Here is a 23,101-nt window from a genome sequence, read left to right as displayed (position 1 = left end):
CGAGGCTAAACGCGTATTCCCTGGCTTTCTCAGTAGCAAAGTCCAGAAGACCCCGGTGTGGTGATAACACGCTTGCCTACTGAGCTTCAGGACATGTAGCACTCCAGGTTCAACACCGGGCATATACAGACTTCATTCCTTGCTGGAAGCCAGTCATCTGAAGCAGTGCGTTTTGACAGTACCAGGCATAAAAGTCGTTTATATATAATATATATCGTTTATAGTTGTCTAAAATGTTCGATTAACTCCAACAGATTTTCTCGGTAGCACCTGGCGACCCCACATAAACAGGAACGTTCGTCGATCTGTCACCGCCGCTGTCCGCCTTTGTTTAGCTGGTGTGAATTTTTTGTCATACCACACTGGAACCTGCTGCTTGCGACGCTAGACAGGGATAATTTGAGCTTATCGAAGAAGCTTACTATCTCGTTAGCCCTTCGTGGAGCGCGGAGAAATTGGAACATAGCCTATGCTTGTTTAAATTGCAATAGCGAGCCACTGTCTTTGTCCATGGTTCACCGCTTATGCATATGCCCCTCGTAACGAGCCTTTACTCAGCGTCAGTTTTGAATAATGGGATTTATAACGCTGCGCTTTAAAAAAAAATAGAAATTTAATCCAATCACCTTGTATTTTCGAATAAGTAACATGTATTTCTGTTGCACAGAGAAAGCTAAACCACCAGGCGGCTAATATATCCTTCTTTGACATATATATAACCTCCTTTGGCAGCTATAACAGAAGTCAAACAAGATTAAAGGTTTGAAAAGCTTTGATCATCAATAATGTTATGTACGTCAGTTCAGATCGTTCGTTAAGAGGATTTTTAATAATATTTTATATTATATGCATGTTTATTATGCCACTATAGTTAAAAAAAAAATTATAAATGATCTGATGTCGTACTCGACTTATTTGAAAAGGTGACGATGATCAACGGGTCGGAGACTCTCTGTGAGGCAAAGCGGGGGATCCTCGACGAGTTCCACGCAAAAAGCTCCACATTTTTTAGAATGGCTTAAAAAATCTTTTTTTTTTTTTTTAAGTCAGATATTAACAAATATATTGAAAAAAATATCAGTCTTCAGTATCAGGTCGTCTAGATGTGGTCCATGAGCGCCGAATACTTTTGAAACTTTTTCGTTTTTTTACAGCTTTTGGCCTGTGATTAGCCCAAAATTTGATTACGTTGGAAATTTTTGCATGCGGCGACACTTTTTTCTACCAGCATTGCTGGACGCACGATTACTACGAAGTTATTGGCAAATTGAAAAAGGAGTACCGTGAAAATAACTAGCGAACGAATTAAAGCTGTAATCGCAACCAATAATGGTATTGTATTGAAAAAAATATGGCCATCTGGAATAACATAAAAAAAATTAATCTACTTCTATAAAAAGAGGTCCAGCTTTAGGTATCGTGCACTAATGCTATAAGGCATAAACCTACCTTTTCCTACCAAGGTTCCAAATGGCCTAAGAACGAAGAAGAAGATCAAGAACCCACATCCTTAGTCAGAAATGTGAACGGAAGAGAGCCCTGATCTTTTTTCGTACTATGTGGAATATACTAAATAGAAACTAATCTATAAATAAAGTGACCGAATTATTTTATTGATGATCTTTCAATAGAACGGTCACAAGTGTGAGACAGAAATAATTATACCCTTATATCTATTAAAAAAGTATCTTTTTATCATCTATGCACACACTTTGGTGCACACAGATTTAGCAGTTAAACAAAAAAAGAATCTTGCCTTAAATACTTTGCCACACAACAATTAGTGATAAAATAGAAGCATAATAACAGCTGAGCACATGAGTCAATAATTTAAGAAATGAAAACCATACGCAGCAACATGTACACGCAGAGTTTTCCAATAAACAGTAAAGATAATAACGGGGAACAGGCTGATTAAAAAAATACAGACATTTTTCGGGAATCATTTCGGGATCATTGTATTCTATTGAAAGGAACTGTCAGACACACTCGTCTTGCAATGATATCGACAAACGGCGCACCTTAACATAGTTCAAATTAGAGAACCAATCAACGCTAGACGTCGAACCGGTAAAATATCTGGATGACATCTAGAAAGTACCGTCTGGTGATAGTTGGCCAGGAAAGTCGGAGCAATGTCTGAAGCAAAGTCAACTAATACAAGTACCTTTGTTCATCAGTCAAATAATCATGGATATCAGACACATAAAAGATATTTTTACGATACGTATGCATGTGATGTAAGCCCGTCAGAAAGCAGCTGCTCGTAGGTCCTCAGGTAGCTATGTGTAGCTGTGCATTAGTGCTCCATGGATCCGATACACATGTATAGATAACGGTACACAGAACGACATATAAGAACGCCAACAAAATGACTTTCTTGAAACACGTTTAATACATGTCCTTGACCTAGAGCACCTCAGAGCGTCGCAACCAGGCCGGATCTCGAGTCTCTTAGATACAACTACGCGTGTTTTCTCTCGGCTATGTACTTCCTGTGCATTAGTAGAATGCTGCTCGTTGCCGAGATTCTTTCTTTATTAGATAGGCTTCTGTGAGAGTCGTTTTGCGCGTTAGCCCTCCCTTAGCTTGGCCGTCATCGGAACAAAAACGACTGTTTCTAACTTAAATGAATCGTATAAAAGCTAAATAGCGTGTCCGGTCAGAATTAGAGTTGATCGAAGAGTTGATATCAGGCACGGAGTTACAAATGACAACCCGCAACGAAACGTGCTTACAAATCTGAAGCACCGTTGGTTCGACTCGACGACAATGCCGGTCTCAGAATCAATCACCTGTTTCTTAATTACTGTTCTATATACCAGTACGCAATATATAATTAATTGTTTTCACGACGAGTGTAGTTAACTTTAAAAACGGACGCCATGACAAGTGTATTTGCTAACCGGGTCTACTAAACGTTCTCTAGTTTTTCTATTTAATTACAACAACATTATTTCTACAATAGCTAAAAAAAAAATGGATGTTTGTCAAAATTTGCTACAATTTAGACCTTTCGCAAATCTAGCATACATCCTGTGAAGAAAGAATATATATATTTTAAAAAAAAGCACATTGTTAGTAATAGTTGTGCGCTCATTTCTCAGGGAAGCTTATGTTTCATTTGTTCAGTGACATGCTCTATCGTGACTGCGCAATGGGGTCTTTCGTCGAATCGTTTCTAGGCCCATGCTTATAATAACACTATAAAGTTAATTAATTGAATATACCTTGATATCGAAAAAAAAACTCTATTAATTACCACTTGTAGGCCGCCCTGTGAAATTTAATAAGCTTATTTTTCTTTAAACGTTCGGCATCATAATGATTTCTTACTTATTGTGACTATATTTTAGCAACGTTTTCAGCTGGCTATGTCGGAATTTAGTTATTTAATTAGGCTACAAGCTGGACTTTGACATGTCGTTTAGCTTTGTCGTGGTAAACATAAAAATCAGGCTTAAGTATTAAGACGTAGTACTTATGATAAAATATGTAACATAAAATAATAACGGACAAGCTTGCAAAGCAGAGGAAATGAAGTCACAATAAATAGACCATCAAACGCGAATTCGGCTGACTTTGAAATTGAGTACCTTTTTAGCTAGGAAAGTCAGCTGATAAATATTCCAGCCTTTTTAGAAATCTGTGAATAAAAACCAGATTAGGTAATTGTAGGCGAAACAAGTTCAAACGAAAAAATAACATGTAATCTTAAAAATCAGTGCTCAGTGGCCAAGTTTTTGTTCCTCAAAGGCTGCGGAAATTCATCGGAGATTCGTTGAGACATTAGGCAAAGGGGCCTCACGGCGCAATATGGCGCAAACGGTTTCAAAAACCGAAATTAGTCACTGAAAACCGAAAATAGACGAGTAGATGTCAAGTCTCGATCAACAAAAATACACAGCCGCAATCGAGAAAGCTATTCATGAGAGTTTAAGGCTTCTATTGGCCAAAACAGCCATTTCATATGTAACGTGTCGTATAATTTCAACCTAAATAGTTAAAATTTGGAAACTGAGGGAAAAAATAAGTGCCTCGTGAAGATATGCCCGGCCAGTTGACAATGCCCGTGATGTGTCCCACGTGCAATGTGCGGAATTTCAATTCACGAAAATCTCGCCGGATGCATCCGGTCGCTATAGACGAGGCACAGTTCAGTCTCTACCATCAATCGGACAGAAATTAGGTAAGAGAATGACGCCGCCTTGGAGGAAAATCGAGTTCAAGGGTAGCGTCGGGTAAATTCGAACACTGGATGACGGTAGTATTCACAATGGACATCAAGGGCATCTGAAGCTATAAGAAACTCGGCAAGAATAAAGCAATGGGTACAGCTTGCTATCTCGAGTCCCTCCAGGGACTCATAGGCCGCTGACCCGGTATTCGAAAGTACGTTTGGTTACAGGATGATAACGGTAGATCTCATCGCCATGCCTCAGTCACCCTCTGTATTAAGTAGAGGAATATGGAACGTTGACTTCAATCCGCTCATGTTTTCCAATCTGACCCGGTGTGATTACCAGGCTGCTAGTCTCTTAAAAAGCCCGATTTCTAAACAACTTGTATATCCTAGCGCCGGTTTACTTCGAAAAATCATTGATAGAAATCTTACGTACAGGAAGGCGAATGGCAGAGCGTTGAGAAAAGTTTGCAAGAAATAAAAAGGATATATCTAAGACAAATTAAAAACAAAACTTCCTTAAAAGCTATCGCACTTATAACAGCTTAATGTAATTCATCCCAAATATAGTTATATTCAATAGTAATAACTACTTTAAATTCAATAACTGATGTCGTTGTCACTCATTGTGTACCAGCACCTCCCCTATCGACAATATATACAAATGGATCCTAATTGCACCTTTGAGCTAGACTAAGATCTTTAGACGAAAATCAGTAGTCTTAAGAAAATCTGAAAATCATTGACCGTTTTCTTTATTACTAGATTTATTAGCTTTGAAGGCGCTCAAAACATCACCACGCAGAAACCTATGAAGCTTCTGCTTAGTCGACCAGTCATTGGCTCTCTTCAAAGCTTCGCAAACTAATCGATAAAATCTTATTATTGTGTGGCCTTTTCAAGTAGAATCTTCACAGCAAGATCTCTAGCCTTATCCGTTGCTCAACTTAACGGTCTGCTTTTAATGAATATGTATAATGAACATTATCAATCTTAGAAAGCATAGCAGTGCAACGACATTACAATAATTCAATTACCTCTAGACCCAAGCAGATTTTCACGTAACCCTGGGCTGAAGCAGACGACCCATTATTAGATCAGTTGGTTCGGGTCTAACGGTCGTCCATATCCAGCTGTGTAACCCACCAATTGGCATCGAGAATGCATAGTGTTTGGCTTGGTTCCCGTCCGCGAAAATGCACATTTAAGCTTTCAGGTTTATTCTTCTCGTTCGCTCATCCCGCCCTTTCACCTGAGCGCTCCGACAACCACGGTTGTGTGTGCCACGTGTTTCATATATGTATTGGTATACTGTCTAACTTGCTGTCATACAGTCAAGCAATAGAGCAGGTTTGCAACCGCAGCGTGTGCAGGCGTTTTTAAAGGTTGTTTGCAGGACGCCTTTAAAGGTTTATGCGCTCTTGCTGTGCTTGCGAGCTGCACATGATAAAGTTAATGCGACGACGTCTTTCAGCTATGTTCTGTATTATTTAAAAGCGAACTTATTGCCTAATAAGTTATATAGATACGAGTGATTTACTTAGCTGATACAGATGAAAAGCAGAAGTGCCTCAGTTTCACATATTGAGTACCTAACGTAATAGGTTGGCTCCGTGCTTGTTTTTACTACGACTCGATTACGTTACTTCATATTGCTTGCGATTTGTTCACAATGGCTTGTGAAGTGGCCAACGGCAAACCAGCAAAAGTTTGTCGTCGTCATTAAGCGGATGTCTACCTGTGAAATGGACTCGATACCCGCCCACGTCCTACTCACGTTTCCCCCTATGTGCTCTCAAACACTCGCCTGTTACTCCCTCTACCCCTATGCTTCCAACTGCTATTGACACCCCATCTAACGGATCCGTCAATATGAAGCACGACTTGTTCTAGCCACTTTTCTCCTATCACGACCGTCCCCCTGCCAGATCGTACAGACCAATGGTGGTTAGTTGCTCTTTAGCGAAACGCACACAATATACAATAGCAGATGCACTTGGGCCTGTGCTCTACCAGGCGCGTGGACTTCACCTTCGAAACCGGAGCGGCCTCTCGGCACCGCCGTTCGCTCTACTTCAATTCCTCTCTCCCTGTTTCTCGGAGGTTGAAACTCTGGATAGGAGATCATTTCGAACTCCAACGGTTTTCGCCACCCACCTGCGCGCCCCTCTCGCGCCAGCTTAGCTAGGCGCTCACCGTTGGGAGCCAATGACTGTTGATGGACCCGCGTGGACGGAGTACTCACCAGTACGTGGGTAACCCCAACTGTTCCCCTGGCACCCTCCATATCGGATTCTGGCTCTAGTCTCACCTTTGGGCGGTGACGACGCCTCACGCCGCTACGAGGTTATCAATGTAGAGGATGTTTGAGATAAACGACGTACAGAACAGAGCTAGAACAAAAAAATGGCATGTTGCGGGTAGTGATAACGAAAAGGGCGTATTGTTCTGCTTAGCAAATACATCATGAAAAATGACAAAATTAAATGTTCTTTTATTTTTTTTTTCAGTGAACACGCGTACGCGACTAAGATACAGGTAAAAAGAATATCTAAATATTCATTATACTGTCCTAAGTCATTGCAAAAAGCAAATATTAGCCTTGCACCACGATAGGCCTTACACCAACTGCAGACACCCATACTCCCTTTGATGATGTCCGCTACCCTCATAACAGGGAGCAAGTCGTACGCAGCTTTTTTTTGAGTGCATTCTAACGGTCCTTTTCGTACTCACGATGGCGGTGTTCACTGCTTTCCTGTAACTGGTGTTTGTATTGGCGGGCGACCCTAGAGATTTTACTTCATCGTCTTCTCTCCCGCTTTCTCTGACTCTTGCAGTCGTCCCATCACTTGCTCTGATGGCTGATGACCAGTTCAGTCAGTCTGATCGCGTGGCGACGGTTGTGGAGGCGGAGCGGCCTTAGACCGATAGGGCGCCACGATCAGCGAAGCTACCGATGAGGGCCATCCGATGCCAGTGCACTGTGTGCGCGGTTAGCCGACTAGAGCTAGGGGCGGCGAGCTCGGCAAGTCTTCGTCAATCTTGCTACACTTGGCTCGACGTGCCATTTCTAGCTTTTATTCCCCCTCGATCGTTCTCTCTTCCACGGTCTTCGTCGCTAAGCGTTTTGCGGGAGATTCGAGGAGAAACTCCGGCGCCAGTGCACATTAGCAGACGACAGTGGCCAGGCAGTGTTCAACCCAATTCTGAATCGTGCAACGAAGCGTGAACAACCGCCTCACAACGGTGCACATAGCCAGAGAGACATTCAATCGCGGGCTGTGTGTAGCACTTATGGTGTCGCTGGCGACCGTTAGGGGTTCTGGTCATCGACCACTGAGGACTGCGCACCTCTTTAAACAACTTTAGAACAATAGCAAAGGTGCTTCCAAGTAAGGTGGATGTGACTGGACAAACTGATGTGCATTAGCGCGCACGGTTACGGATGAGGTTAATGAGGCCGTGCAGGATAGCGGTTGAAATCTTTGGCGGGACAGGAAATCGGAAGTGAGCGAGAATAGTCAAAACAGAAGGTACTCCTATAAAGAGTATGTGAAGACGTATGCGTATTGTTCGAAAAGCTAAACTCTGTCGGGGTCTCTAACGTAGTGTCTTATAATTCGCACAGGTCGATAGAAGACAGATAAGTAATCTACGGTGAAGCTAGTCATTGAGGCTAGGCGATTTTAGGTAATATATGCAAATTCGTGGGCAAATAGATTCTTAGGGTTACACGTCTAATATCGACAGATATTACGCTAGTATAACTAATATCAATAAATATAATAAGCTGACTCGTGGACTGCACCACGCACGAAAAGATCTTATGGCCAAGTCATTAGAGGTTGATGACAAGTCAACAAAAACTGCCAATTTCAGATGGCAATATTAGAAAAAAATAACTTTCATTTACTTATGGCAGTATTGTGTGAGAGGTTTTAATTTCTATATCTCTGTTTTTTTCTTATAAATTTATTAAACAAGTCAATAAAGCTCTGCTACGAAGAATAATTTTTCTCCCGAGCGGAATATCCATTTACCAATGATATAATGAACACCCGGGGAGATTACACCTTAGAAAACTATGTTTATTTAAAGCAAAATGGCGTTTTTAAGAAAAAAAAACTAGAATCTGTCCACGGATGTGATTCAGTCGATTCGCCACGAGAACTGGTTAAAACAGCTAGCCTTAAGTAAAAAAATCCGAAACCCCTAAAATCATTTCCTTTCACTTAAAAGTCTAGCTCGACTGATCTGGGACTTCCATTCCTAACAGATCTATGAGAGCGCGTGGTAATTTTATGCTATGGCAATTATTTGCCAACGCTAGAAAAAAAACCAGCGGTTCCCATGGCTACATGGCAAGGGTATGTTTACGAACCAATAAGACCACACTTCTTCTACGAAATGTTGTCGTTTATTGATCGTTATTATTTTTTTCAATAGAAAAACGAATTCGATTAAGCTTCCTGAATAACATTTTTCATCTAAAATTGCTCGTAAGCAGTTGGTCCATTTCGAGGATAGAGGAAAAATACGAAGTTTGCAAAAAGTAACTTTCAGACATGTCACAGCGATAGCAAGGTTATCAATTTATCAGATCAGATCTGGGTGTACGTATCTACTAAAAATACATAGAACTGAGGCTAATTTATTGATTTTTCAACATGTTAGTTGTTGCACCTGTAAACATTGTTGCTATCTGGTCTATAGTTATTGCCATATATGTAAAGCAGCGGCTTGAACGGCTGTATTCGTTTTCTTGTATGGGACCTTTTGACCTTAGCGGTATCTCCTTTTTTGAGCCTTCAATAATAAGCACATAGCCACATTAAAAACCGCACAACATTAAACAGCCACAATATACGTAGCTATTATATAATTAAAGAGATATTATATATTACTGTCGAATTTGTATACATATGAATAAATCTTTTATAATAAACTTTATTATAAAGATCGATTTCTAATTTTTTTTTTTTAGCGAAAAAAATATAGGAACGAATACCCTACTTTACTTATGACCTTCTATGTTAGGCGAATGATAGAAGGTCATAAGTAAAGATTAACGCCGTTCTTAACTGAAAGCTGAGAGCTATAGACAATTGAACGGAAAAACGGACAAAAAAAATACAACATCTAATAATTCCTTCTGTCATAGCTATCGTGGTTTAATTGAATTTACCGGTCTTTCTTGTTTTGCACAAAAAATAGACACGTATCACGTAAGTTACGTCATGTAAACTATCATCTTATATCTCTTATGCAAAAGCGTATAGAACCACGGCCGTTCTACTACAGGCAAGCAGCTGCCATCTGTCGACACTGGGAAAAGGTTAGACTATACGAGATCGCCGAGGTCACGCGCCTGGCTCACCTTGCGCCTGAGTGTTCGAAGCTGCCATTAGTACAGCTTTCAGGTGCTCGAACGCGTCTTTCTAAGCACAACTTTCTAGAAAGACGTTCGGGATGGTTGATGCAGACAGCTGATGCATGGCCCGGTGCAAGATCAAGGCAAAAAACCCAATTTGAGCTACAGCCAAGCATAATCCCAAAGTATACGTTGCTGGGTTTCGATATAGGTTCACGAATTCTACCACACTGCAAAAGCACGGGACGTACAATAACACAGTTCTCCGAGCAAAACAGGGTAAAGAAAAGGCGTCGTATACAGTGCTTGCCGAAAGTAGTCGCTTATTTTACCATGTAAAACATAGATAGGACCCCAAATGAAGTGCAAGAAGCATTATTTAGTGGCCCCGCTAAATACAAAACAGTAATAAGCTGCCATTAGACAGCCTCCTAGGCTAACAGATCTAAGTACACAGTAGAATGAGAAATAACTTTGATTGTCAATATAAACTACATTTGCTTTCAACGGCTATCAGTATCATTATCCTCGCAATGGGTAACTGTAAAGACCGCTTCCAATGTTTTGGTGCAGCATGTGGTCTGCCCAATTGCGCTGTAAACTTATTTTAGGAACCCAAGAACTAATCCGTGGCTGATGATAGACTCCAACTTTTCACGGTTGCGTATCCGACTCTCTATCCGTTCTAACGATTAAATATAACTGTTTAAGTAAACAGTATTAACATTCATTTCGGTAGTCTATAGTTCTTGGTCCTAATCGTTTGAGTAAATTATAAGTGTATATTGACCTTCCCTGAAAATACACGTGTTACCAGCGTCTCTCTTAGCCTCAATGCTTTTTTATTAACCTTGTTTTATACGTCACTAGTACTTCATTCGCCAGCCATCTGCCTTCCTTATTGAGTCCCGTTATTTGACAAATGATCCAAAATCATGATAGCTGAAGATTCATAAGAAGCCAGTCTGTCACGCTTTATCTTCTGGTTACAGCCGCATCTCTATGCCCACCATATGACCAATACGCTGTGCGCAGTACGTCCTCTAGCAGTTCAGGCAGAACTGGAACTCACCAATACTCTGACAAAGCTTTGCCAATAGCCCTGGATCATGGTGAAGTATCGGGATGAATTGATCTAACGTCCACATTCGTTTACTACTCAATTACCTCCTGCGTCATTTTGATGATACGCTTTTCTTCCCTTGAAAGTTTCTCCTTGCCGCTCATTACACGTCCATTAGGCACGTGTGCCATTGTCAGTAGCCGAAGTATGAACTTTGTCTATAATGGATTAGGGCGCCTTCTTGACTCCTAATGGCTGCCTCGTTCCTTCACCGGCTTAATACCTCCCTAGCCTTATACCTAGCAAAAGTCTAAAACCACGTACAGAATGCAACAGATTTCGATAGCTACCGTCAACGGTGAACGAACAGCTGACCCCGGTGACGATTGTCCAGAACCACTCTTTTTGTTTTCTCCTTCGTAGTTGCCGGTTAACCTGAGCCGCACCATTCCTATTACCGCGATGGCTCGTCCCCAACGATTCGTCGAGAACCCCCGTTGATCTTCTGTCCAGTCGCCTGTTGGAATCCGATACATGTGTCAGTACAACTCGATTTGTATGGTCACTTCAAGCCATGTTGGTGTCAGTACATCAGCGGCAAAGATGGTACCAAGCGCTGTGACGTTCGTGGCCCACACGGCCTCTACTGGCGTTCGACTTGATACCGAACCATAAACAAGTCCTTCCGGTGCGTCATCCTTTAAGACCAGGCCCGTTCGGTCTAACCGGTTCAGCAACGAATGGTGCCGTGCCGTATAGTAATCGCCAGATCGCTTGCGGGCCGCGAGACTAATTCGCGATGACCTGCTCCTATCGATCTACGGCGTCAGCGCCATGAACACTGAGATGGCACAATAACGGCTCAGATCTAGGGCACAACAAACACCGAACAGTCTATGTCAGATATGAGAACAGGAGGCTGCTGTCGATCTGTCGGTTTGCTTGCTAAAGCTTGCTGACACGAACGGTTCGGCTGAGTGTCAGAGGACAACCGGTTCCTCGACAACAGGCGCGGAGCGCTGGAGCACTAGTCGAGGCCCGACTGACTCCGAATGGGGCTGCAGCAAGCAGCACGAGCCAATACTCGATTCGAACCCGCTATAACTCGATGCCGGCCGTTACTACAAAGGTGTAGAACGACAAGCGGTATGCAGATATTGCTTCTACCAGTAGTCAAGCTGCCTGTCATAGGGAGGAGTTCGGCGATAACTTACCGGTTGGTGGCATTATAGGTAGAGAGCACATTTTAGCTTGATGGCGCTGCTACTACTGGGGTTTCGATGCATCAGTAGTAAGTTAAAGCATAGAGCCCTAGGCATAAGCGAAGCTCCGATTCGTCCACCAGCACCGTCTTGGCCTGGCGGTACGCGGACCCCACGGCAGCGGGACATCTGCTGCCCACACGCAGCCTACATCGTCGCACATCCATGCAAACAGAGTCGAAGGCAAGTACTCGAAACACTTGAGTGAAAATTCAAAAAGCGCGCGCGCTTTCTGAAAGACAAAAGGGAGAAAGTGAAAGGGCAGCGCCGCCTGGAGGAGAGGAGAGGCGGGAGAGAAGCAATGAAGTAAATGACAAAAATAGTAGTGGTTCATAGCGAGAAACTGGCGACCGGTGTTTGATTTTAGAGTATTGCTGATGCAAATCTGAAGTGCCCTGTATTTTTCTAATTGTTTGCACAAGAAATAAAAGATGGAAGCATCAATGATCTAGGTTGTTGGGGGAACAGGCGATTAGTTCAGCCCGAAAGCCTTAGCCTTAGCCAGGAATACACATTTACTTAACACTTAATCTATGACGTATCATCGTCGTTCACGGTTGATGTTCAGATGGCTAATCATGTATTTTATGATGTTCGTGACGTGACCTTAAGTTTAAACAGATACCCAGTCCAATCAATATTAATGTCGATTAAGCACGCATTTCCTATAAGAGGCTTTGATCGCCTCAAAAAGCTCTGTAATAATTTTTAAAAATGACAACTTTGGCATCGAGGCGTCTTCCAAGTCAGATTACGTCCGATCTGAAAGAAGAAATGAACTCTTGCTATTATGAGCCTTTGTAGTTTCACTAGTTAAACCTTTAATTAACCTTAATTTTACTCTTAATATGTTACGCTGATAAATCAAGTGAACTTTTAGCGGGATCTTTGCCTACATGATGGTAAGTCTACTTTCCTACCTATTTCCTTTGATTTCTAGTGTTATTTTTTTAACCTGTTTTTTAGCCATTGATTTATATCCAGACTTAGTTAGCAAAGTTAGCTTTTCCGTACTGTCTCATTCATTCTATGATACATATCAGGGGCCTGCATTCACGCAAATATTCAATTTTTTCGATTGTGCCGCCTCTTTTTTTCATTGTTTTGACGACAACCAGTTTGAACAATAGGAACCAATTTTCGCGTCAGGCTTTAACAGAGAACGAAGGCAAACACGCACACATTTCTACCATGCAGATGTCCTGAATTTTCATCTACAATACAGCTGCTACTGGTGGTAGTATTGGGCTTACAACGAATCTATAGTAGACAACAATCGGATATTATTTGAGCTGGCGTCTGTTATTTATCCGATTAGATATAGGCTTTTGTTAGTACGTCAATTCGTGGACTGCTTTTGTGTGTGTAGAAGCCAACAGACAGCTCAGAACAATAGGAGTCTGCTTACGAGAGGAGTAGCGTCCGAAGTGAAGACGTCATAGAGTTGAAACCGATATTTACGCGAGAGATTTGCGCTCGTATCGAGAAGCGGTAATGCGGTAATCAAGGCTATCTGCCCTAACCATTCGATTTGGTGCCAGACAGTCGCTTCACCGCGAAGCTTCCCTTTACAAATATGATATACTCAGTAGGTGGGGGAGGATGGGGGAGAGGGGCAGATGTCCCAACGGCGTTTAACGTCAACCACGTACGTAACCCGTAATGTCTGTTTTTGAGTGTGAAATACGCCTAGCGTCATGTTTTACTTATGAAGGTCACCAGCACAGTAAGAACTGAAAACGGCATCAAGTTAATGGAAACTGAACGTGGTGGCAGGAGACGCGTACGTTAGAACCCAAGAGCGTCTGACGAACTCGCCGGCTAGACGCTTCAGATCGTTCGAACGTTAACGGAGAGGACTGTGCCATTCTAAACATCAGCAGGTACGCCCTTTACTGCGTTCGGGCTAATGACACGGAGCGAACTATAGAAAGTCCGTTGATAAGTAGAATGAACGAAATCGACTTAGATGCAGACGCCGATCGGCACCACAAGAACTCTTTGATCTATACACTATCTTTGTCAAAAGAAAGGAAGGACGGATTTTGCCGCTAGCGGCGAGCTGTAGATAAAGGTAACAGAAACCCAGTGATTTACATACGCAGTCGATCGAAACATACTGAAATGTATATATATATACACACACAAGTTAATTACCACGAATAAATTGGACTAAGGATACATACTTACAAAGATTCGGCGTGACCATTCTCTGGGGTACGTACCCGTCATGCATTTAGGCGAAACGTGTGAAGTCACTGTATCTATGAACGGTTACAGGTCAATTGTGTAGGGAATTTAAACAAACCAAAAAGGTAAAACTACGATGTGTTTGATTACATGTCGTAGATCTTCCATTTACTCTGCCGCAACACAACTATTGGCGTGCTTGTACGTACCAGAGGATCGAGGGAGACGTCATATTGAGTAACACGTTTTTCTATATACGCATTGCCAATCGTATCGTCATTACGAAACCTCATAATTGCTTGATGTACTTTCCCCACATTAGTTTGATATCACATAAAACCTGACACATATTTACCGAGGCGTAGACTGATGCGATCTGATGTGACAAGCTAACAAATAACAACTACACTGGGCAAAAAGGCTGAATGTAATCAAAACTGTAAAGTTCTCGAAAAAACTGGTAGCCGACATCAGACTTTCAGCCCCGCCCGATGCCCATCAAACACAAGCCACTGGGTTTCGTAATCATTGTAAATTCTCGAGGCTATCGACTGATCACAAACCATGCATGCAATACTTTACGCGGCGTTGTTCGAGAGGCCTATTTTAAGAGTAAAAATTAAATTTCTTTAAAAGAATCGCCATGAAGGAGATTTGTCACAATGTCCGTTTACGACAATAACTTTTATTGCAGTAATTTTGAACTATAGCGCCGGCAATTGGTGATATCGATTTCGAATTTTTAGAATTTTCGAATTTGGAGAAATCGATATGTAGACTAGAAACTGCATGAATATGGGTCGGGCAATTGTACACTGTCGTGAAGACCGGCGCTAGAAGAATCTACGAACAATTTAGTCTGCGACGTAGTTTTTCCACTACAAAAAACACTTTTCGATGGGTTGGACCTTATTCACAACGGATGCGGCCACAGTGGCATATGCGCTATCCTCCAATCTCCGATCTTCATCGAAGCGCGGCCTGCCTCCGAAGTCTTTACGGATACTCCTTCGCGCGGGCACGCGCGAAGAGAGTAAATTGACTTGGGCACGTGTCGTGTGGCGGTCGCACCATCCTGAAGGATGGGCAAGTCGGTTAAATCCATAGTGTCCACTGGCCGCAGCAGTTTTCGTTTTAGTCCTGCAATTTGATGTACGTGCACGCATCGTCACTAAGGTCCAGTAAAAAGTCTAACCTTGAGTTAGATGTAGATTGCGTATGCCGCGACCGCAAATGTTCAAAGCAGGACAAAGGAAGCTATGTATCTCATCCTTACTGTGGGCCAGAGCAGTAAGCTGTAGCAGGAACTAGGAAATTAAAAAGGAAAATTAGAGTATCTAAAAGTGCATGAACAATGTAGATTGGCCTATTCGTATTGCATGAACGACCACTGCTATACTCAATCGGTATATATCCCTAATCGTTACATTTTAATGTCATAATGAACAACCCTTTAGAATCTTTATTGAAACCTGGAACAATTAATGAACTTGCTGAATGAAATTCAGCAAGTTCATTAATCTAGTCGTCTATGAACTTGACGTATTTTCCATGGTAACGTATATGCATCGTGTGGCGTGTTACCTTCGAGGACTTTAATTGGCTGTCTTGAGGTCCCTAGAGTCTTTTTTTTAGAGAGTATTTTAAATTGCCGAGGCTTTCTTTAACTGAATGAGCACAGGTAAGCAAACCTAGCTAAATGCAAATTTCGCTTTAGTTTTATATAAAATATCCGAAATAGTGCATAAGACTGCGTAAGCTTTATAGACGAATACGTCATAGCACATTAATTGAGAAAGAGATCTATTAATTTTCCCTACAAAGCTGCATTCACACCGATATCCTACCCCACTTGATTTGATAACGCACGAGGGCGAATGTTGGCTATTTCGATTGCAGGTCGTGTACCAGTCAACTTTTCTGCGGCCACTGAGCGGTCTTCAAGGCCAAGGAAGTCATCCAGCCTTAATTCTTCATAGAGCAGAACCGCATGGACGCTGCGTTCGAAAAGCATGCCGGGTTTTTAACAGTACTGCACAGTGTATTCATCATCCATTTGTCGGCTACTGATAACAATCTTCAAAGGACCACCTGTTTGACATGTGGACCTTACTGATATGTCTTGCTCAAATATTACGAATAGGCCAGTTCACTGCGTCCAAGCTCCTCCATGAGTTTGGATGATATGTGCGAGTGGTGTATGTGTGCCGACATTTTGCTCAGTATTACACAAGTCTTCTTCAAGAAATTCCTCGAATATCATTTTTGAATGAAAGCTCTGGACTAGTATTATTATGCTACTCTATAATAGTAGCTTTATGACGCAAACATCGAAAACTACACCCTTTATCGAACTGATTGAAAAAAATCACTTGCTACATTCGTTTTGAACGGTGAAGTGCACAGTAAAAAGTTACGCAAAAGTTACCACTTCGGAGGAGGAAATGCCAATTGAAAATTTTTGACCCGCAAATCTACATTGCTGAGTGTCAGCCCCGATGTAATACAACGTATTTCTACTATTTCTTTTCGTTACTGGTTGGTTATGCGGTCTGTCCTATGGACTCCCGATGCCTGCACCCTCATCCGTGAACAAATAGACGTATCATCTGTTACAATAGCTGCGGCTTTTGCAAGTATTTTCTAATGCGTAAGAGCCGGTATTCTCTGCATACGGCTACGATCGCTGCCGCTACCGTACTAAGTTCTATGAAAAATCAAAAGAAGTTTCGCACAAAAAATCATTTTGGCCCTCCGCACGAAATAAACCCATGTCAGTCTTAGGCTACGGTCGTAAGAGTACGGACACAATATGACAAATATTATCAATAAGGGTCTACCTTCTGCCGTGTCCACTCAAGCCGCAAACACATACAAACAAAAAGGCTCGTCCTTCGTATTCGCAACTATACAGTCGTTTGGCGCATGACCAGACAGGACCCATAAGGTTGTTGTCAGCCCACATATTATATGACTGCTTTTCCCCTCTGGCTATACCACATTGTTCAATACTGTCGGAGACCTTTCTTAACCTTCCCTCTTACTCTACAATTATTAATAGCACTTATACAGTGACTGCCGAGTCCCTAGCATAACTAAATACTGATGAATCTAAACAGGAAATTTCTCTGTTGAAAGTTAGGCTACCTTCTTGCTAGCTGGCGAGCCTACTGCTTCAAAGGCACAAGACAAGTCATTTCTACCGCGTAGAAGGACCTATGACTGTCAGCGGTAGTTGCGGTGGGGCAGATAGCCCAGAGGCGGTGTGTCGTGACGGATGCAGTCAATGCTTCGAGTTCGACGGTAGTTTAAGCAACTGTTTTGCTAGGAAAACAAAAGAATGATGAAAAAGGAGGGGAGCAGGAATAATGCGAGAAACAAATGCATTGTAATATCTAAAGAAACGCTAAAACTTTTCTCCCGCAGCAAGCATTTCGTGCTGTACGTTACGAGTTGCATGGTTGTTTGTATAGTAGGAATATCAGCTAATTAACAGTGAACAGGCCGTAGTGTCTGGTCTTGTAGAAGTCCAGCATAATATAAAAAAAAACACGAGACCGCTTTTGTTGGATGTTCGACGACGATACGGTTTATGATATACATATTGCGTTGTAAGTCCGTAAAAACAGGGCACCGCTAACATTGATGATATACAGGGTAGAGTAAAAGTCAATTGACATTGTGGGAGTCTTCACGAGATTTTTCTCGTTTACTAAATATTTGAACAGGTATAAAATATAAGCTTTTACTTTTTTTTATTATAATTATTAATTATAAAGTAACTTTTCTTTAATTCGCTAAGGGTCGTTTTCCCGTAACAAATGTCTGCGATAGAAGGAACGCCACCATTGTCGTATCTTTCATTGATGTCAGGAACGCATTTGCCAAATGCTCTTAGGGATAGTTTTTCAGCGTACCTTCTTCGCTTGTTGTTTTCGATTGGAAATTTTATTTGTTTGTTAACTGTACGTACAAATCTCGACTGAACACCTGGCACGTATAGAGTTGCACAGGGTGTCGGCCTAGGCCCACTCACAGTTACCCTTTATATAAATGTCCTGTTTTGGCACGTTGAAAATCTCATATGCCATATGCCGCTCGTTTTGCAGGTCACCTGACGATTGTACGATTGATTTGCTAACTGTCTTTGATAGACCTGCCTAACGACAGATATCTTGGAATCGGAACATACTCCTATAGAACCTCGTAATGGTTCATCGTCTTGTCGAGCTATTCAGTCAATTCTGATAGGGTAGTCATAGCCAGGCTGGGAAAGCAACGAGTCTCGGCACGAGATTTGGACAAATCGTGTACCGGAAGCACTGTTTTGTCAATCATTTTACGCTAATCATTTTATAGGCCGGCTGAGTAAGGTTTTTTCATCGGCTGTGACCAAGTGCCTACGTAAGGATTTGGTTTCTAACGGCCGATTACATTGACATAACAACTGCGCCAAGTACAATCAATAGTCCCTGGCTCCCACGAAGGATTCTGGCCCAGGTCCGCGATTCGAAAATATACTTTTTACATGCATATATACCTGATGTCTTTGACCGTATCGACCACTTTGTTCAAATAGTTGAAAACAAAGTGCATAAATTCTCTAGACCCTTGTCTGGTCTCTCTACCGGTCAAAATACACATACCCTCACCAAATATCTGCCTAAAACAAATCCTTAGATGCCAGAGACCCATGAAGTTAGTTCTGGCGTAACCCGCAAGGTTTATATCGCTTTCGAATGGAAAGAACAGTAAAACCCAGTTTCCCGCAAACAAGAACTGTAAGATCTGGAGTCAGTAGAAGTATTGCTATGAAGGCACTCGTCGAGCTCTGTTGATCTGCTCCCAATCAAGTCAAGCGTTCTGTCCTGATTGGATCAGATCACACTCGTATACTCCGTCAGCACTGATCTCGTATGATTACTTCACCGGAAGCTGTCTGAGTTGACGCACCTTGCTTAGCTCTAAGCCCGCGAAAATCCAAATTCATCGCATCAACTGGGTACTTCAGCTCGTTCTGTTTTCTCTGTAAAGTATACGTATAGATACTCACGCAGCGTGCGCGCTTGTTGGTCACGAGTCGTTGAACATTTCCTATTACCTTAGTAGTGAGCCTCACTATTTGTGTTGGTCACTTTGAGTAATACCTCCTTGTTTTAAGAGTAACCTTGGTAGTTCTTTATGAAGGTGCCAGATAGGTCCTTCACGCGTTGGCACGGCCTCATCTGCGTGTAGTAGGCCGTGCAACCAGCTGCTGTCACGTCACCACACAGGTTGAGTTCTTCTGACAGACGCCGCCATTGGCGGTTGTGAATAGCCATGGCTTACACACCTAGGGCACCCTCAAACAAATATTGTATATTAATGAGCATGCGTCACCTCATGGGTCCATTAAAGAATTGTAACGTGATGGATTTACAAGTAGTTATGGCAGCAGCGATTGACTTTCACCCGATTTTGAGAGTTTGATGAGATTTCTATTGCATGAACATTAATGTAGTTATGCAAAATGTGATTACAGGAATATTATGGAAATAATAATTATTATTATATTTCTTCATATCGAGAAAGCATCCGTGGCGATGCTGGCAAGGATGCGAGAACCAGATCTTCTTGTGATTTTTTTTGAAAGCGTCGTCTAGCGGGTTGTAACTCTAATAAGATTCTAAACAGAACATAAAGACCGAAAAAAGTATATGGAAAACAAGCTGGTGCAAAAATTTCAGTACAAACTTCCTTTTCTATAAAGACCATACGCTTTAGCTCTTTCAATCTGAGAACCAGCGAGACGGTCTCTCGGAAGGCGATGACTATGATCGTTGCTCTATGTATCTTCTATCATTTAAGTTATGATAGTGTTCAGGTTCAAATCTTGTCTCTTTGTTGATCGGATCCGATGCAACTGTCAGTAGATCACATCAAGGCACGTAGCTCTGTCTTTTTGCTATCCATTTTTTAATACACTCTTTAATTTTTTGTGTGGGTATGCTTACGTGCGTGTGTATGTTAGAAGAAGTCCTTGGAATCATCTCTTCAATAGCAAGGCATTTAGGATGTGTCTCACTGGAAGATGTTTGACCGGGTTGGGTCTTACTGGGCTTACCTACGTCACTTGCAATAAATACGGTGACATGGTGTATTATTAGATCTCGCTTCTCTATGTACCGTACTACTTTGCAGTACGTTCGGAAGTCAAGTTAAATCTGTCGACAAACCCTCGCTAGTATTAGCCTACTTGAATTTTAACTTCTTGAATAACATGTTGGTCAGCTCGTGCAGGGCTAGAGCCAATAGCTTCTGGTTCCGCGATCTGAAATGCGACAGCGCACTCTGGGTGCGAAATAGAACCGAGTGTATCATAAGACACAAATGATACCAAGTAGGAGAAGATCACTGGTTCGTTCTTCAAGAAACGGATGCCGGCACGGGTGCACATTGCCCAGCACACGTCTGACACTAACTCCTATACGGTACGGTTGCTATAGCAGTCGACCAACAAACAGAGAATATATCGTTAACGCTTCATTACAGTTGCCATATTTTTATTAAATATCCAACTTGAAGCCTGTGTAAATTAAGTAAAAATAAAGCATATTACCGATCAACAAAGTCAACTATTTCCCGTTGTATAGCTTGATCGTTGGTGGAGACATACAGATTGTCATTATCCATAACGCATTGTTTACCTATTAACCGAGAGATTCTAAAAGTTCTGATAGAACTGACAAAACTACCTGAGCAGATAGATTGCAGCACTTTTCAACAGGGGACTATGCGAATGTATGGCTGTTCGATAGGAGATCCATACACTCCAACAGAAGCACGGTGAAACTTATGCTATAAAAAAAAAAAACTACTATTATTCATAAAAAGTTTTGTACGCGTCTCATTTGTGTTAATTGTGACGACACCGACAACAGCCGCCATTCGGAATGCGGGCAAGTCATCCTAATAAGTAAGTTTATCGGAAAAAGGCAACTTGTACCGCTCAAACGGCCATACAACTTGCTGTTAGCAGATAGAACTTCAGGGTAGTCTGACAACGAGCTGGCACAGAACTTGGCGCCCGACAATTTGCCTGGCACTGATAAGCAGAACGCTAACTAACAGACAAGTGATTCTGATCATGGTCGTGGGCGAACGCTCCCCAAGGCGTGCACCGAGGCGCAACCAGCAAGCCGCTATCGATCTTCGGACGATACGGATCAGGCGACATTGAACTAGCACTCGGGCTAGAGCGCGTCGGTAAGACAAAATGCGTCACCGAACTTCCGGCGAGCACAGTTTTATAGAAAGTATGTATGTCGTAGATTTTTCCTATTTCTTATCGAAAACAGCCGCAGAGTCCCAGACTCTTGCATGAGGATCAGTAACAACTCATACAGCAGAGTGCGTTATATGTACCAGGTCGGGTGCTTCGGCTGCATTATATCGGTCTATTGACTGTGGTACTGTAGAGTTTACGGCCATCTACCACGATCACGGTCTCTCGACATCAAAGACGGTGTCGCCTGAATCTCGGATTTCGTCGAGGCGGGATTTGGACCAGAAGAGGTGCGTGGGCATTGGTCTGTGGAAAATACCCGGTGTAGCTTGGGGACAAATTGGTCGATATACTTAAATATTCAGACGGGCATTGCTTGCTGTTTCAGAAAAAATTCGGCGACTTCGGTGGGAGCCGGATCTTGTCGGTAGTTCTGATTATGGAAGCCGTCAATGTATCGCTGGTCTACATGGGACGTCCTTTTACGATGGTTGTGACTGAGATCAACACGGAGTAGCGGAACAAATTCTGCCTTTTAATTAACAGTACGACCAATTTGCCGATTAAGGCCCCGTTCAATTTCAGCTCGGTTTGATGACCCCGCCAAACCAGTATGGAGACGCCGCTAGAACGAAAAATTTGCAACAAAGCTGAAAGTTGTCCGGATTGGTAAGCATACTAGATCGTGCTTACTCTTGCACACCAGATTGAAGCCTTTATTAGCTTACGTTCGATACAGCTCCACCATGGTGTTCATAGACCTCGGTTGGCGTAATACGCGGGCAGGTACACGAGAAATTATGGAACAGCTCATAAGCGAGTGCACCGCTAGCGCCATAAAAGCAGTATGAGTACTATGTATGATGGATATCTTATGATCGAACGTAGTGGTCGGCTGGCTGTATGAACAGATGTCCGACACAGCCTTAACCAGTAAGACAATACGTGTATACACACGAGTTGGAGACTATACAAGAGCCGCATAGAACTCAGGAAATAAATTTAAGGCTAGTTACATAGAAAAACTAGAATAAAGTATTAAAATGAAACCCCTTTGGATAATTCCCTTTCGAATCATTCTGTTTTTGAGGTACACCCCACCTAGAGTGCTACCAGGCACTGAGCGGGATGCGCAAACGTTCATTTTCAAGCTGATATTGGAAGATAGATGTAATTAAGAACTTTCCTTCTATTGTGCTATCTGTGTACTTAAAGCTGATTTAGGTTAGGTTAGAAGGTCCGTCTTCTGCGACAGAGGACACATTAAAGGGTACGGTAATAAAATGTATTTGTTTCATATTCAGCATCGTGTAGACCGTTCTCAGCAACTGTGTGGCACGTAATGGTACAAGACCAGTTTCAGCTAGAAAACCTATCTAGTTGTTAGCGTTCATCATACAAGCATGCATCGAGACGAGGCTTTAACACTCGTTTCACTGTTACGCCCCTGTCCTGTCGAATCTGTTTGTGTGACTTGTGCTTAGCCTAGCTGATAAGGGCTCCGTTAGATAATTTTGCTGATACTAGCATCGAAAGGTTCTGAACTTTGCTTTCCTTATGTCAGTGCATCATACGTCGTCCAAATTGAATTCGTCACCTGATAACAACAATGTATGGCGTAGGGCAGTAAATTCGTACAAATTCGTTTGCGAGTAGTTGACCCTTAGACAGAAATTAGAATTTGTGTGTTGTTTTTAAGGAAAAAAATTTCTGTCATTGCGGCTTTTGCGAGATGGTGTTTTCAAGATCTCCAGAAGAAGAACGT

General features: G+C 42.2%; 2 long non-coding RNA genes across 5 annotated transcripts in view; one reads left to right on the top strand and one right to left on the bottom strand.

Moving 5' to 3' along the window:
• LOC111263167 (uncharacterized) overlaps positions 1-12,074 on the bottom strand; it is a 26,745-nt gene extending 14,671 nt beyond the window's left edge. Inside the window, exons 1-2 of one of the 3 annotated variants that reach the window (XR_002682071.2) lie at positions 11,835-12,074; positions 10,971-11,137 (exon numbers count right to left, since the gene is read on the bottom strand). This is a non-coding gene — a long non-coding RNA (uncharacterized LOC111263167). Of the gene's footprint in view, positions 1-8,581 lie in introns of those variants that run through there. The other 2 variants (XR_015312178.1, XR_002682070.2) reach the window with 2 other exon arrangements.
• The window catches only part of LOC111263166 (uncharacterized), a 74,141-nt gene continuing 57,757 nt past the window's right edge, over positions 6,718-23,101 (top strand). For both annotated transcript variants that reach the window (XR_002682069.2, XR_002682068.2), the window contains exon 1: positions 6,718-7,719. This is a non-coding gene — a long non-coding RNA (uncharacterized LOC111263166). The remainder of the gene's footprint in view (positions 7,720-23,101) is intronic.

The sequence above is a fragment of the Varroa jacobsoni genome, unplaced genomic scaffold (assembly GCF_002532875.2).
Source record: "Varroa jacobsoni isolate VJ856 unplaced genomic scaffold, vjacob_1.0 scaffold_739, whole genome shotgun sequence".
Taxonomy (NCBI): Eukaryota; Metazoa; Arthropoda; class Arachnida; order Mesostigmata; family Varroidae; genus Varroa; species Varroa jacobsoni.
Note: the sequence above shows the minus strand (reverse complement) of the source record. Positions and strands in the feature narration are given on the sequence as shown.